The sequence below is a fragment of the Scyliorhinus torazame genome, chromosome 9, assembly GCF_047496885.1.
Source record: "Scyliorhinus torazame isolate Kashiwa2021f chromosome 9, sScyTor2.1, whole genome shotgun sequence".
NCBI lineage: Eukaryota > Metazoa > Chordata > Chondrichthyes > Carcharhiniformes > Scyliorhinidae > Scyliorhinus > Scyliorhinus torazame.
The window spans coordinates 196,884,304-196,900,253 of record NC_092715.1 but is presented as its reverse complement, the minus strand read 5'-3'; the positions used below and the strand labels follow the sequence as shown (position 1 = coordinate 196,900,253).

The following is a 15,950-nucleotide window of genomic DNA, read 5'->3' as shown; positions in this document are numbered from 1 at the left end:
AATTGAAATTAGAGCATATTAAATGGCTCTATTTAATATGTTAAATGGATATTTAGAATTTCACATGACTTGTATACAAATTACTTCCAATTTAATTGAATCAGAAGATTTTAATTCTGATCAAACACTTGTAATTTCTCCTATGTAATAATTTTCTCAACTAGTGAAATAGGACTGAGGAAAGTAAGCTTGCAAAAGGGAAATTTAATAATACTTTGCAATACCACTTAGAATGGTGTTCTTAGGTCAACGTAAATGCTTAAGTGCATGTCTAATAAATCCAAAGTAAGGAATATAAATGGTGTACAAATTAAATCAAAGCATGGGTTTTTGAAATGAAAATTTAGGTATTTCCACATCCTAGATTCATAGGTGCTATTTCACATTCTGAGAGTTCGACAATGCACAACTGGAAAATATTGCACAAGATGTTTTAGAAATAAAGCAAATGTTAAGATTAGTCTGTGCAGTCTTCTCCTCTTGCCAACCGGATCAGAGAATCAAACACAGGAGGTAGTCATTCTACCCATCGAGTCCATCTCAGCTCTTTCAAAGAGCAATTCAGTTAGTCTCACTCTCCTGCTCTCTCCCATATCCTTGCATAGTTTCTCCCTTCAACCATTTATCCAACACCCCGTTGAATCTGTATCAACCACCCTACCAGGCAGAGCATTACAAATCCTAACCACCTGTTGCATAAAATGTGTTTCCTCACATCACCTGCCACCTTTGCCAATCACCTTAAATCTGTGTACTCTGGTTACCAACACCTTCAACCACTGGATGCAGGTTGCTCAATTTACTTGTGTAAATCTTTCATGATTTTAAACGTTTCTATCAAACCTCTAGCAAAGTTTATTGCTGCTGAAATGACGTTACATCCTGTAGCAAGTTGACTTCATTCCTACCAAAGAAATACAACAAATTCCTGCTGTTCAATACATTTTTGTTCCTGTTCAATCAAATATTACCAGAAAGCACATCAATTTACATAGAACATTGCTTTTAAAATGCATCCATTTACCTGAGAGCATTGTTGTATGTAAGCCATTCAAAATTGTTTGTCAATTGATTCTACCAGAACATACGAGTGTCAATAGATTTAAAGGATAAAATAGATCAATGCTCACTTGTAAGATGTTAACAGCATTGAAATATACGTCTCCCTTCAACATTTCCAACTTTATGAGATTGGCAACTTGGAAGTACAAGACAGTCATTTGAAAATTTTGAATGCTGCCAGAAGACCCGCTTAATTTTCTCTGGTGCACAACTATCAGAAAGGACCCAAAAAAGAGTGCTTACTTTAGGAGTTTTAATATCAAAAAGAACTTAAGCTATAAAATTAAATGAGATTGAATAGAAAGACCAATTACTTATGTAAGTTTCCTTTCATAAACATCATAAATGTCACCCATACATGAGTAATTTAGAAAATGTAAGCTCTTGGCAATAGCAAACATAGCACTGGGGTAAATCGGTGAAGTCAATCAGCAACTGTCTGCTGCAAAGCTAGAACACCCATTTTCTTCAGAACGAATATTAGAAAATCTCAATTTATTCATCAACTGGCTGCAGAAGATTAGTTAAAGAGTTAAAGAATCAGAAGTGTTTCAGGCATTCACAATGTTGGAAGCCCAACCACAGCCTTAAAATGCTGCATTCCTGCCTTCACAGCTGCTGTAAATTAAATATCCTGCAGACTTAACAGCACTAAAATTGTTGTTTCCATGTAGTCAGCGATGTAAAGATGTGACATTGTAGTTTATTCCCCTTAATTCAAGTGATCGGAATTACTTTAAGAATCAAATTTTCACCTCTATGCTATGTTGCTCAACTGTTCAAAATTTTCGTACTCAAAAATGATTGAAGCACCAAGAGCAGACTACTACTACTCTTGTCTTTCAAGCTAACTTTATTGCAAGAAACATGGGCAGTCCTGCTGTAAAAAGAATGTTTTCCTTCCAAAAGATCTAGGGGGTGATGGGGGAGGGGAGGGGCGCAGAGCGGATTCTGCTTGCTGTTGTTAACAGCAAGGGCAATAAAGCTGGTAGAATACTGGGAGATTAGATGAAGCCACCAGTTCTTTTTCTTACATTATATCCCATTTTCTATTTTCAAACTTTTCTGTCCAAGAAGAAAGCAGTAGCTTCTGACAAATTAAAGTACCGTATGTGCAAGAGGCAACTGTCTTTCTGGAGGGAAAGCGATCAGGCAAGAATGAGTTCACTTGCCAAGTTGAATCTAAAGAAACGATAGAACTGCTAAACGTTTTTACACAATACTAGTTTAGCATGGATTCGGCTGCAAATGTTACATTAATTGGTTGCTAGAATTGGTGGGCGAGGATTATCTAGGAGCACCATGCGCCACAAAGTACCCCCAACTCCCCCAAAAGGACTGACAATCAGAGCTTCTGAGACAAGTTAATTGTGCTGATCTCACTGGCACTTAACAGCAATGTACTCACAGGCTTTTTAAACAAAGGATCAGTACACTACTTAGTCATCTATTTCCTCCTCCTGGGAAATTGAAAGATGAGTTTGTATGTAGATGGTTCCTTTTACAAAAAGGAATTTTTAAACGTGCAGGTTTTGAAATGCAGAATTAAACAAATTTGTGGCTGTGTCTTGATTTCAGATTTCAAAACTCAACAAATTATTCGGTTCGAATGCCACAGCTCTGAATGAGATTTTCTAAATGCAAAAATGGCCATATGTATTACATTGTATAAACTAACTGTTGTGGTTAATTTCCTACAGTTTTCCCACTCGCCAAAGCTGGATAAATGTCTTCAGCTATTGTTTGATGAGTTGAAATGACTAATTCATGAGGCATGCCAGATTAACATTATTATAGGCCACTGCAGATTGGCCAGATTCCCAGCAGCAAGGCTTTTTACAGAATTAAAATCAACAAGCATATAACAAATAATTAGTGTTAAATATCTGTCGACTTTAAAAGCAAAAGCAGCACTGACCCACTGAACAACCACTGAAGCCTTGATCACCTCAAATACGGGGAAGTTTCTTCAACACCGCTCACACATGTGGAAATATAGGAAAATAGTCACTTCACTTTTAATCTCAAAATGGTTTTGTCCTTGCTATGTATAACGCTCATGAAAACATTTCATTATTGCTGCTTTAAACTCCTTTTCTATGTAATCAATACATTGAGAGAATCAGTGATTGCAGTGTCTTTCTCCAATTTACTCTCTCAGGACCTCCTTCATCCCTTTCCTTCTGTAACCTTCATGTATTCATAACTCAAACATGACAATTAAATCACAATGTCCTTTAATTTCTTTGATCTTTTATGTCTTTTCAACCGTGGCAGTATCCTGCATTAAGAGTCTTGGTTCCTCACCTTGGCTTCTTAATGAAAGAAAACATTATTTTCGTAACAAGTTACTTGCTGAGGAAAATTATGGCAAGGCTTCCATTTTAGGTTTCACGTATTATCTGCATTCTGTACAAACCTTGCGTACAAGCATATTTAGCTGAGCGCAGGATTAGGGTTTTATAGATAAAATGTTAAAAACTAAACTCCAAGTTCTGAAAATAAGTCACAAAGTGTGGTTAGAATCCAACTTGCAGGTATGACAAAATTAATTCTCATTAAAGCAAACAGATGTGAAAATAATTCCCAGTTCAATGCATCAAAAATGCACAATCCCCATCAAAAGGAATGATTCAGAGGAGAGAAATTGTCTCAAATCTGATGCTTTTTTTAAACCACATGATTACGGAGGTGACAAATTAATTTGACACATACTGACTATCCATAGGACTGTGCTTCGGACCACATGCTTAACAGTCCTGTTTTGAATAGGGATGAAAATCAATCAAGTTTGGTGCCAACACAAAAGTGAATACACCACTGCTTACAGAGGTCCAAATGGCATACATGGTTAGATCTCGGTGTCCCAATCTTTGAAAAGAACACAATGTTTAATACGTGGACAGTCAACATCTGGAAAAAAATATTTTTTTTATTTCTCCATTTGGAGGTGGAACTTGACTGGGGGATGGAAGAGAAATGCAAAGAAATCCAAATCTCAAAGAGGTCAAATTTCTAGCAGAAACAAGCTTCAGCATTATCCTATTCAGGCATTCAGGAAAATTGCGATTCACCATCAAGTTAGTTATCTATGAATTAAAAAGTGTTTAAAAAAATTTTTTTTAAGAACAATTCATAATAATTTGGCTTAAAAATTGCAGTTCAAAGTGTTCCTGCCAACCATGCAAGGGTCAACTAGAATTCAAAATATGAGAAAATGCAGACATATTTAGTATTTGAACATCTGAACTATAACCATGTACAATTGCATACTGTACACAGAAACCCCATCTTTGTAGTCCCCTGCTGGTTACAACATTCATCTTAGACAGTGTGTAGTATTGTTAAATTGTGACACCAGAGAAGAGAAACTAGTATTACATGAATATCATTCATGATCGTATGCAGGGAAAACCTGCACCATTCTCTTAAGAAACCCCCTAAAAGAAATTCACAAGTGTGCGCGCACACACATCTGAAATAAACTATAAACTACAGTAATAACAAGTCAGCCATAAACTGGCTATAACAAATCAGCCATGAGAAATTAAAGGGCTGAGAGGGGTAGAAAAGCATAAAGGTTTAGATATTAGAATTTGCATTAGAATATAACACAATATGAATATGATGGACAGAGTTAGATGATGCAGAAAAGCATTACACAAAACAAAATGTTCTTCAAAACATTGATGTTGGAAACAAGTTAATGAAATTATACAGTGGTTAGGTTTTTCCAGCCCCCTCCTCTCTTCTCTGGCAGCGGAGGTAGCTCGTCATTGGCTGCTGCTGGGATCTTCCGGTTTCACCGAAGTCGATGGCAATTTGTGCTGCTTGCTGACAGGAAATCGTCCGCGCGCAGGGGGAGTGGGGAACCCCGTCAGTGAGTTTAACCAATTTAAGCACAAAATTCAATTTTTAAATGGGACAATTGGTGTAACTTTACAAAAGCCTTGCCACAAACAAATAAACTGGCTAATTACTAAAAATAATTCAAACTACTCTAACCCAGGCTAGTGCAAGTTAGTCCAAGCCAAGTAGAGTAGTAACTGTTGATCAGAAACAAAATGTACTCATGGCATTTTGTTCTTGCTGCAACGTCCCATTAACAGAGGACACACAGTACTTCAACAAATGCACAGTGCTTTTGAAATTTACTATGCCAGTTACAGGAAGTATACAGCAATTCCAGGACTCTCCTAAACCTGGCTTGAATACTTAGTCTGGCCTGTTACAGAAACTCTCATTCTAATTGCAAAGAACATCAGCTAACTGTGCCCTGGTAAGATGTTACAAAGCTTTAACGACCAACCCAAACTATCATATAACCTAAAAATATTAGCCCAAAGATTGCAGCCAGCAGCAAAGTTTAAGGAAAAGTTTTGCTACAGAGTTTAAGGAAAACATTGTTGAGGCGAGAACTTCATTCCCTCTTGAGGTACAGTGGATTGCAGCATTCATCAATGAGGATTCTCTGCATAGAACTGTCCAAGCAGTAAATCACATTAAAGAATCGCCAACAGTCAACCAGGAAGTGAAAAGCACCAAAATCAAATTGCCTCTCCAAATCGATTGATTGATTTATTGTCACATGTACCGAAGTAGTGAAAAATATGTTTCTGCGGCCAAGGGAACGTACACAGTAGACAAAAAACTATAATCGACAAATAGTGATTGGCTACAGTGCAGAACAAGGGCCAAACAAAGCAAATACATGAGCAAGAGCAGCATAGGCTGTTGTGAATAGTGTTCTTACAGGGAACAGATCAGTCAAAGGGAAAGTTGTTGAGGAGTCTAGTAGCTGTGGGGCAAAATAAAGATTGGGACTTGCAAATGAGTTGAAGATAGATGTGGAGGCTTCAATTTTTAAAAAAAGCATAATTGAGACCACTTCACAGATATAAAATCATTCTTGCAGAGCCAGATCATTGCTGAGCAACAACTATTACTGAGATCGCTGTTAAAATTCTAGTTACGCCTATTGAAATAAACAAACTGTTTCTGGAATATCAACTGATTTCACCAATTGCTAGCTTTGGGACGAGGATGGAGGACTTGTGAATGCAGCAGTGAGAGACAGGCGGCAATATCAAATCTGTGCTCCAGAAGCTGTGGTCACTGTCAAGAGGGGTAAATAAATGCTAAGAGTTTGTTGTCAAAGTTGCCACATAACCCGGGCCAATACAATCAGCCTGGAAGACCTCCATTCACTCAAACACAAGATGCCAAGAGGGTCCCAAAAATCAACATCAGTTTTACTTTTCCTAATGACTATGCAAAAACCTCAGCACCGCTCTGTAGAGGCAATCATAAATTTTTGTTACATTCTGTAAACGCAGAGTGAAAACAGAAGCAAGCTCAGCTGGAACTGATATTTATTATCCATGAACAACAGGACCACTTACACGAGTCACCAAAAGATAGAATGGGTGGCCAGTCAAGTTTCACATTGACAATGGAAACTGGCCACCCATCTCTCAGGTCATAGGCTATGAATGTAGAAGATAATGGTAAGAGTAGCAGATGGAAGGCAGAGGTAGAAGAAATTGAAAAAAAGTTAGTTAAAGATAGAAAGACAACAGTTGTGCTGTTGAAAAACCCTGCATCACAGATGGAACTTGGTGCCCCAAATCTGATACTTAAAACACTTGGTTCTTATTTGTAGATAACTTTTGAAGTTAATGTTATTCCATGAACAGGCTGAATTTTGAGACCATCTGTCAATGCGGTCTGAAGGAACAAATGCAGTCAAGGGAAATAATAATTTTGAAGTTTTTTCCCATGGCACGGAATCACACATCACTCGTGCACAACTTAACTCTGGCATGATATTACCAGTTGTTCAATCTCAAGACCAATTTAGCATGTTCACACCATCCACTTCTTCCTGGCTTTCAGAAGCTGAACATCTGGATCTGCATTCAAAATCATTTTAGCAGATGTTGTAACATATTACTATATTGACTTACCAAATATTAAGATTAATGATTAAGCAAGTTTATTCATTTGGCATAAATGCAACCTAGAAAATATTTGTTTAGTGACATCAAGAAAGTTTGAGAAATGTTATTTCTTTATATCTCCTCATATTTTATTTTTCTTTGCCCTTTTTAGATCCTCCTTGCCACACTTCCAACTACAGGTAGAAAAAAAGACAGGCTTTGGTGCCAGAAATGTGAAGAAAGTAGTCGAATTTGATTTTTCCCCCCCCATTTAAAAAATAATTCAATGGCTCCCCAGTGACTCAGCTAAAAGCAGACATTCACCTGATGAAAAGGGCAATGTCCCTGGTAAATATTTTTGTTTGTGCACAGCCTGTTCATTCGAAGGTGCTACCTTTGAATTATTTTTCATAGCTTCTTAAAGGGGACAACTAGGGAGCAGTCTGCATGATGCCTTCCAGGTTGCTATGCAGTCCTGCAGCTTACAAAGAACTGAGAGGTGGGGACTAAGGACTAAGTGGTGCGGGTGGGGACAACGTGTGAAATAGTGGGCAAGCTCTACAAATCCAGGGAACAATGCAACACCCAAAAGGCACTGGTTTGGTGCACCCATTTTGGACAACTGGAAAAATATGCAACAACAGAATTGACATCTTAAACCTGCCCCACTTCATTGCATCATAAATGACGAAGATTCATGGTTGCATCAAAAAGGAACAAAATTCTGAATACGAAAAGCATTCAGTGTGAAGTAATTCATGGATTTGCATAAATTTTCAGTTTTCAAAATATCAAACTGCACTAGATTGTAGCCTTCGCACGTGTGCAAATTTACACTTGGTAAACAATTTCTGTGCAAGTTTCGAGAAGCAAACACTTGAGTTAGCAGTACTAGATCATATTTTCTCAAAATAAAAATTATACTCCTGTGTTTTTCTTCTAAAACAAAATTTCAAAAATTGTTAGCACTTGGCAGATATAATTATATTTGTACTCTGTTGCTCTCCAAGTAGCCTAGTTCTTCCTTTTGCTTTTCACATGTGTAGCTTGTTTATTTTCGCAGCACACACGAGAATGTCAATTTGTGGGATATGGCTTATTCATTTCAACACTACCTTCATTCGCTGCACTGAAAAGTAAACGTAGACTTTCAGTTCAGGTTAGCACTCCTTATGGCCCACAAGCTGTGCTCTTCAAAATGCACTTACCTATGGGTCCTGTTACTCCTGCCTTCCTTCGGCTACTGCATTCTGAGATCTGGGAATCCATTTTCCCAGTACTAAATTCAAATGACCATCAGTATCTGAGGAAATGAAGCCTCATTTAAAAATTACAGGCCATGGTCTCCACATCGAGTTACTCTGATGCCTCTAACCTTAAAGGAGCAGGCACATTCACAATGGGCTGTGGCCAGGTTTTCAGATAATTAACTATTTTGCCGCACTTCCAATCATCAACCCCGCCAAGCCCCCTGTGGAAAGGAGGAGCGGGATAAGGCAGGGTTAGCCATCTCCCTCCCATCCAATGTTTTGAGCAGGGAGTTGGGGGGGCAGGGCATGAGGGGGAAATTAAACTCTTTGTTACCCCCCCCGCCCCCAAAAGGTGATTGGTTACTTTGGAGAGCTGCAGAGTTCGATGTTGAGTCGAATAGGACTCTTCTTGAGGACAGTTGCTGTCAGTCCTGCTGAATATTTACAGCACGTTTTTTATTTGAGACTTCCAGCATCCACAAAATAGTGCCTTTCTGTTTGATTACTTTGCTCTATGTGCACGATCTTCACTTCACAGCATGGATTGACAATTCATTATAATATGTGGGTTAATACTTTGGTCAACAAAAGAACACAATGTTCCTGAATTCAATTAATGGAAATGTACAGTTGCTGAACAGATAAAATATTTCACCCACTGACTTTTATCCAGGCACCATGCCACTTTGGCAAGTGACTATTATAATAGACAAGGGTTGCGAGGATTGGAGTTGCACGGTTTGTCAGAGAAACGTTACTGAAATTTGTCCATCAGCAAGATATCAATATCCAACCTTATATTCAGAAACAGTGCAAAAATCACGTGCAACATACTTCTTTAGATCATTTAGTACTTTCTGGCTTTAGATCTGGTAATTTGCTGAAAATGCAACTCTACTAGCAATGCACAAAGCTTGTACAACTCCCTTAATGAGAATGAAGGCATGATAGGTAGGCTAAGTTTTACAGAACAGAAGGTAGAACATCTTTTGATCCTTCTCAAATATCAAAGTGTAACATCACATTGCATGGTTTTAACTCCCTCCATCTGAAGCAGGTCTTGCATTTCTCAACATTCAGACAAATCCAGTCGCTTGCTTTTTCCCTCCTACTTTCCAGTCATTTCATCCGTATGGTTGATAAATTTGGGGTGGCAGACAGCTCCCTAGGCAACAGGGCCCACAACATATTTCATAGAATCCCTATAGTGAAGTAGGAGGCCATTCAGTTCATCGAGTCCAAACCGATCCAACAAACGAGGGTCCCACTCCCCCGTCCTATCCCCGCAGCCTAACCTGCACATCCCTGGACACGAACGGGCAATTTTGCATGGCCAATCCAATTAACGTACACATCTTTGGACTGTGGGAGGAAACCAGAGCATCCAATTAATAAAATTCAACAAAGGTAAAGAAAAACTGAAGGATACAATGTTCAAAATACACTGGGGCAGAGGATGAATCTGTCCTCCAAAGCCCCCCCAAATGCCCAGGAAAATTCTATCACAGGGGTAATCAGGGAAAAGAGACCCCTGTATGTGGAAGTGACAGAACCAGTGAGGTGCTACTCAATCTGGTTCTATTCCACGCTTGCTCACTCTTGAGCTTATCAGCAACAACCTCAGGAAAGAAAATAGTGGAGGAGCAGTAGGAAGATGAGTGGTGGTGACGCAGCCAGAGGCCTCATACCCGGCAGTGAGAAAGGCTGCAAGGGAGCGCTTGCTGCCGTGGGGCAGGCTGACTACCTGCCGGGGCCAGGGAAGAGAGGCTACAAGGGAACGGTTGCATTCACGGGTGGGGTAGTCACAGAACACTTTCTCCATTTCCAGATGTAGTGAGTAGGTCTCAGCACTGCTGAGAATGGGCGGAAATATTCCACATCTCGACATGTCTATTTCCATTGATGACTAAGCCTCAATCCGTTAACTTTGATTGGAGTTGTGGATCACTCATGTAATGCCAGGAAAGGTTTTTCTTGTCTGTCACATTTGCCAGGTAAACTAAATAAGGACATGTATTATGTTATGTAAAGCAGCTAAATATCTTCTTTATGGAATCTGTATTATTTTCCTTTTCTCTACATAATGAATGATTTCCATTTTTAGAATGGCTTTTAGGGTCTTGACTCTACAGTCAATGAAATACTTTGGTAGTGATGAAGGAAATGTAAGGAGTAAATTACCCATTCATTTAAGGGAGTCGAGGACCAGGGAACATAATCTAAAAATTAGAACCAGGGGCGAAATTCTCCGGAAACGGCGCGATGTCCACCGACTGGCGCCCAAAACGGCGCAAATCAGACGGGCATCGCGCCGCCCCAAAGGTGCGGAATGCTCCGCATCTTTGGGGGCCGAGCCCCAACCTTGAGGGGCTAGGTCGGCGCCGGACGAATTTCCGCCCCGCCAGCTGGCGGAAAAGGCCTTTGGTGCCCCGCCAGCTGGCGCGGAAATGACATCTCCAGGCGGCGCATGCGCGGGAGCATCAGCGGCCACTGACGGCATTCCCGCGCATGCGCTATGGAGTCTCTTCCGCCTCCGCCGTGGTGGAGACCGTGGCGAAGGCGGAAGGGAAAGAGTGTCCCCACGGCACAGGCCCGCCCGCGGATCGGTGGGCCCCGATCGCGGGCCAGGCCACCGTGGGGGCACCCCCCGGGGCTAGATCATCCCGCTCCCCCCCCAGGACCCCGGAGCCCGCCCGCGCCACCTTGTCCCGCCGGTAAGGTAGGTGGTTTAATTTACGCCGGCGGGACAGGCATTTTAGCGGCGGGACTTCGGCCCACCTGGGCCGGAGAATCGAGCGGGGGGGGGGGGGGGCGCCAACCAGCGCGGCGTGATTCCCGCCCCGCCGAATATCCGGTGCCAGAGACTTTGGCAACCGGCGGGGGCGGGATTCACGCCAGCCCCCGGCGATTCTCCAACCCGGCGGGGGGTCGGAGAATCTCGCCCCAGATCTTTCAGGAGTGAGGTGGCATAAGTTTGGAACTCTCTTCTGTTGATCTACTGATGCTAAGTAAGTATGAATGCCACATCAATTGTTGAATTTAAAACAGAGATTGAGATTGGAGGTGCACTAAATAGGATAGTAACTGCCTGGTTAAAATCTTCCAACTTTCTGGATATGAAAAGGCATTCACTGTGATCTTATCAGTCTGTGGAAGACATGCTTCGGCTGGTTTGTGCATGTGCGCATACAGAAGCGTGTCAGCTATTTTGAGAAAAACCTTTATTGTTAGCTTATGCCTGTTGACTTCTTGTCCAATTTAAATACAAGGGGCGGGATTATCCCGCAAATCGGCAGGGCGGGCCATACCGGCGCCAAAGAGTGCCGTGAACCACTACGGCGTCATGCCGCCCAGAAGTTGCAGAATCCTCCGCACTTCCGGGGGCGAGGCCGGCGCTGGAGTGGTTGACGCTGCGCAGAACCGCTGGCGTGATTCCTGCGCATGTGTAGGGGGTTTCGTCTCCGCGCCGGCCATCGCGTAGCCTTACAGAGGCCGGCGCGGAGGGAAATAGGGCCCCCACGGCACAAACCCGCCCGCAGATCGGTGACCCGCCCGCAGATCGGTGTCACGTCCCCACCCCCCCTACTCTCCCCCCCCTCCTCCTCCTCCTTCCCCCCCCCCTCTCCTTCTCCTTCCCCCCCCCTTCCTCCTTTCTCTCCCCCCTTCCCTTTTCTCCCCCCCTCTCCTCCTCCTTTCTTTCCCCCCTCCTCTCCTCCTCCCCCCCCCTCCTCCTCCTTTCTCCCCCCCCCCTCTCCTCCTCCTTTCTTCCCCCCCCCCTCCTCCTTTCTCCCCCCCCCCTCTCCTCCTCCTTTCTCCCCCCCCCCCTCTCCTCCTCCTTTCTCCCCCCCCCCCCAGTGGCCGATCTCTCTCTCTCTTCCTTTTCCTTCCTTCCCAGAGGACCCACTAGCTGCCCTTCTAGCCAGGTCCCGCTGGTATGGACCTTGTCTAAGCCACGCCGCAAACGGGTGGCCGCTCGGCCCATTGGGGCCCGGAGAATCGCCAGGGGTGCCGCTGCCAACGGCCCCCGACGAGCGCTGCGCATTCCCCATCCACGCCCAACAAAATGGCGCCGGAGAATCCAGCAGCCGGCGTCGGAACGGCAGGTTACACGCCTCCCCCCGCCGATTCTCCGACCCGGCCCCCGGGGGGGGGGGGGGGTGTCGGAGGATCCCAACCAAGGTGTCTAGGAAAATAAATACTTTCCTTGTGCATTCCAGCTTTAAGTTCAAAGAAGAGGTGATGAATCATAGAATTCAGACCAATCACAAAATTGTTATGGCGGAGAAGGCGGCCATTTGGCCCATTGAAGATACTGTTGCATTGTTCTATTCTGCTTCTGTGCAAGTCTAACACAACACAAATACAGATGGCAATGTTACTATGTGATGGCATCACCTAATTAACAGTAGAAATACTCCAAATTAAAAAGTGGAAACTTGAATCATGTGACTTCCTTCAGGCACAGGTGATGCAAGGAGCCTGTAACTGGCCAGGATAACAATAGTATAATTCAAGAAACTCCAAGTACAGCCCTTAAATTATTTTCAACCCTAAAAGGAAATTGCTGCCAATTTTCTGGCACTACACTGAAAATATTTGTTTGGCAGTAGAGTTAAAAGTACTGCTGAAAGACACATGCTGTCGAAGATTTTCATCTTGCATTCATCAGAACAATTCACAAGAATATGAAATTGTAAAAGGTACAACAATTTCTACTGCACAAGAAGAGTGTGCGTTGATTGGTTAGCAATTGTACTCCAACTGGCAGTGTTGCCATGGAGAATGCCCCAGAGAAACTATTGACAATTAACCGCAAAGCTTTGTTTAAATTCCAACTAGGAAAGTTGACTTGAAATGGTCAAATGAACCAGCGATATTATCTATATGGATTCCAATAAAGCCTTTGATAAGGTGTGACATGGCAGACTGCCAGAAAAGTGTGATCTTATGGGACACAGGGAAAGGTGGCAGATTGGATCCAAAGTTGGTTCAATGGCAGGAAACAAAGGGTAATGATTGATGGATGATTTTTGCAAATGGTAAACATTTTCCAGTGGTGTTCCACAGGGCTCAGTGTTGGGGCATTGCTGTTGATCATGTATATTAATGATTTAGAATTAAATGTGAGTGGGAAATTTGCAGATGACGGGGAAATTAGCCATGTAGTTGATAGTCAAGAAGATAACTGTCGACTCCAGAAATATATTGAGTGAGTAGAGAAGTGGCAAATGGAATTCAATATGGAAAAAAAGTGTTGAGGTATGCATTTAGGGAGGGCATAAAATGCAAGGGAATACTCAATACGGAAGATATTGAGAGGGGTTGAGGAAATTTGAGGCATGAGAGTACATGTCCACAGCTCTTTTAAGGTGGACAAGGTGGTCAAGAAAGCATATGGAATACTTTCCTTTAATGGGTGAGGTACGGAATATAAAAGTCAGGATATAATGACGCAACTGTATAAAACGCTGGTTAGGACACATCTGGAGTTGAGTCTTTGGAACTCTCTTCCCCAGATAGCAGTGGAGGCAGCGTCAGTGAACATTTTTAAGGCAGAATTAGATATTCTTGACAAACAAGGGAGTCAATGGTTATTGGGGGGAGGTGGGAAAATGGCATTGAGGCTGCAATCAGATCAGACATGACCTTACTTAATGGCAGAACAGGCTCGAGGGGTTGAATGGTCTACTCCTGCAGTAAATTCGTTATGTTTGCAAAATGTAATATTTTGAGTGAAACATACCCTTCTCTCAAATATGAATTGACCTGTACATCTTCAGTATTTTCAGTTTTCATTTCACAGCAAAAAGGGTCTTATTTCTCACAGCCATGGAGACAGAGGAGACCGAGACACAAACAATCACCAATTTAATTTGACGTGGTTGGTGGAGCAGATGGAGGAGGATTTCAAAAGATGGGATGTGCTGCCACTCTCTCTAGCGGGCAGGGTACAGTCGGTTAAAATGATGGTCCTCCCGAGGTTTCTCTTTGTGTTCCAGTGCCTTCCCATTGTGATTACCAAGACCTTTTTCAAACTGGTAAGTAGGAGCATCATGGGTTTCGTGTGGGCAAACAAGGCCCCCGAGGGTAAAGAGGGTGTTTCTGGAGCATAGCAGGGACAGGGAGGGCTGGCGCTGCTGAATCTGTGTGGCTACTATTGGGCAGCCAACTTGGCGATGATCCGTAAGTGAGTGATAGAGGGAGAGGGGGCGGCGTGGAAGAGGTTGGAGATGGCGTCCTGCAGGGGCACGAGCCTGAGGGCGTTGGTGACGGCACCGCTGCCGCTCTCGCCGACAAGGTACACCACGAGTCCGGTGGTGGCGGCAACGTTGAAGATCTGGGGGCAGTGGAGACGGCATAGGGGCGAGATGGGAGCCTCGGTTTGGTCCCCGATTTCGGGAGAATCATCAGTGCGTCCCGGGAGGGATGGATGGGGGGTTTCAGAGCTGGCATCAAGCAGGGATCAGAAGAACGGGGGACCTGTTTATAGATGGGACGTTTGCGAGCCTAGGGGCGCTGGAGGAGAAGTTTGGGTTACCCCCGGGAAATGCGTTCAGATATATGCAAGTGAGGGCGCTTTGTGAGATGGCAGGTGAGGGAATTCCCGTTGCTCCCGGCACAGAGGATTCAGGACAGGGTGATTTCGGGTGTATGGGTCGGAGAGGGAAAGGTCTCGGCGATCTATCAAGAGAGGAAAGAAGAGGAGGTTTCGGTAGAGGAGCTAAAGGGCAAGTGGGAGGAGGAGCTTGGGGAGGAGATTGATGAGGGTCTGTGGGCTGATGCCCTGAGTAGGGTTAATTCTTCCTCCTCGTGCGTCAGGCTCAGCCTAATACAATTCAAGGTTGTTCACAGAGCGCATATGACAGGGGCAAGGATGAGTAGGTTCTTTGGGGTGGAGAACAGATGTGGGAGGTGCTCGGGGAGTCCGGCAAATCACGTCCACATGTTCTGGTCGTGCCCGACACTGGAGGGGTTTTGGAGGGGTCTTGCGAAGACTATGTCCAAGGTGGTGAAAGTCCTGGTCAAGCTGAGTTGGGGGTTGGCATTATTTGGGGTAACGGACGAGCCAGGAGGCGAAAGAGGCCGGTATCCTGGCCTTTGCATCCCTGGTAGCCCGGCGGAGGATCTTGTTATTATGGAAGGACGCGAAGCCCCCCAGTGTGGAAGACTGGATAAATGACATGGCAGAGTTCATTAAGCTGGAGAGGATAAAGTCTCTTTCGGGGGGGGGGGGTATTTGGGCGGTTGGGGGTGTTCCCCAAGGGTACTCTTGAATGTCATATGGGGGGGGGGGGTGAATATATGCAGGAGAAAGCCAATGTATAAGTAGTTTATTATTTTTGATTGTTGTGTGTGTGTTCTTTCTTCTTTTTGTTATGGGGGGGGGGGGGGGGGTGGCTTGTTTGTTAAAAAAAAATTTGAATAAGCATTTTTTAAAAAACAAACAATCACCAATTTGACTGAGAATGTTAGCAACAAATTTTTAAAAACCCAAAATGTTTGCTCCAGTTCATGCAGTTCCAACAGCTAGTCAGCAAATTTTACATGACCAGAAAATGACTCATTTCATGGCATTATGTACACACATGGAAGCAGCAGGGGCGAGAGATGAGAAAGAGCCACAAAATTACATTGCTAGTCACTTGCTGTGAATGTGATCATGTATAACGTCCAATTTTGTTAAATTCTGAACTCAAAA

At 43.4% G+C, this 15,950-nt stretch overlaps 1 protein-coding gene across 3 annotated transcripts in view; it reads right to left on the bottom strand.

Moving 5' to 3' along the window:
* The window catches only part of mllt3 (MLLT3 super elongation complex subunit), a 187,169-nt gene that overhangs the window by 79,121 nt on the left and 92,098 nt on the right, over nt 1-15,950 (bottom strand). The gene's annotated exons all lie outside the window — the stretch shown is intronic.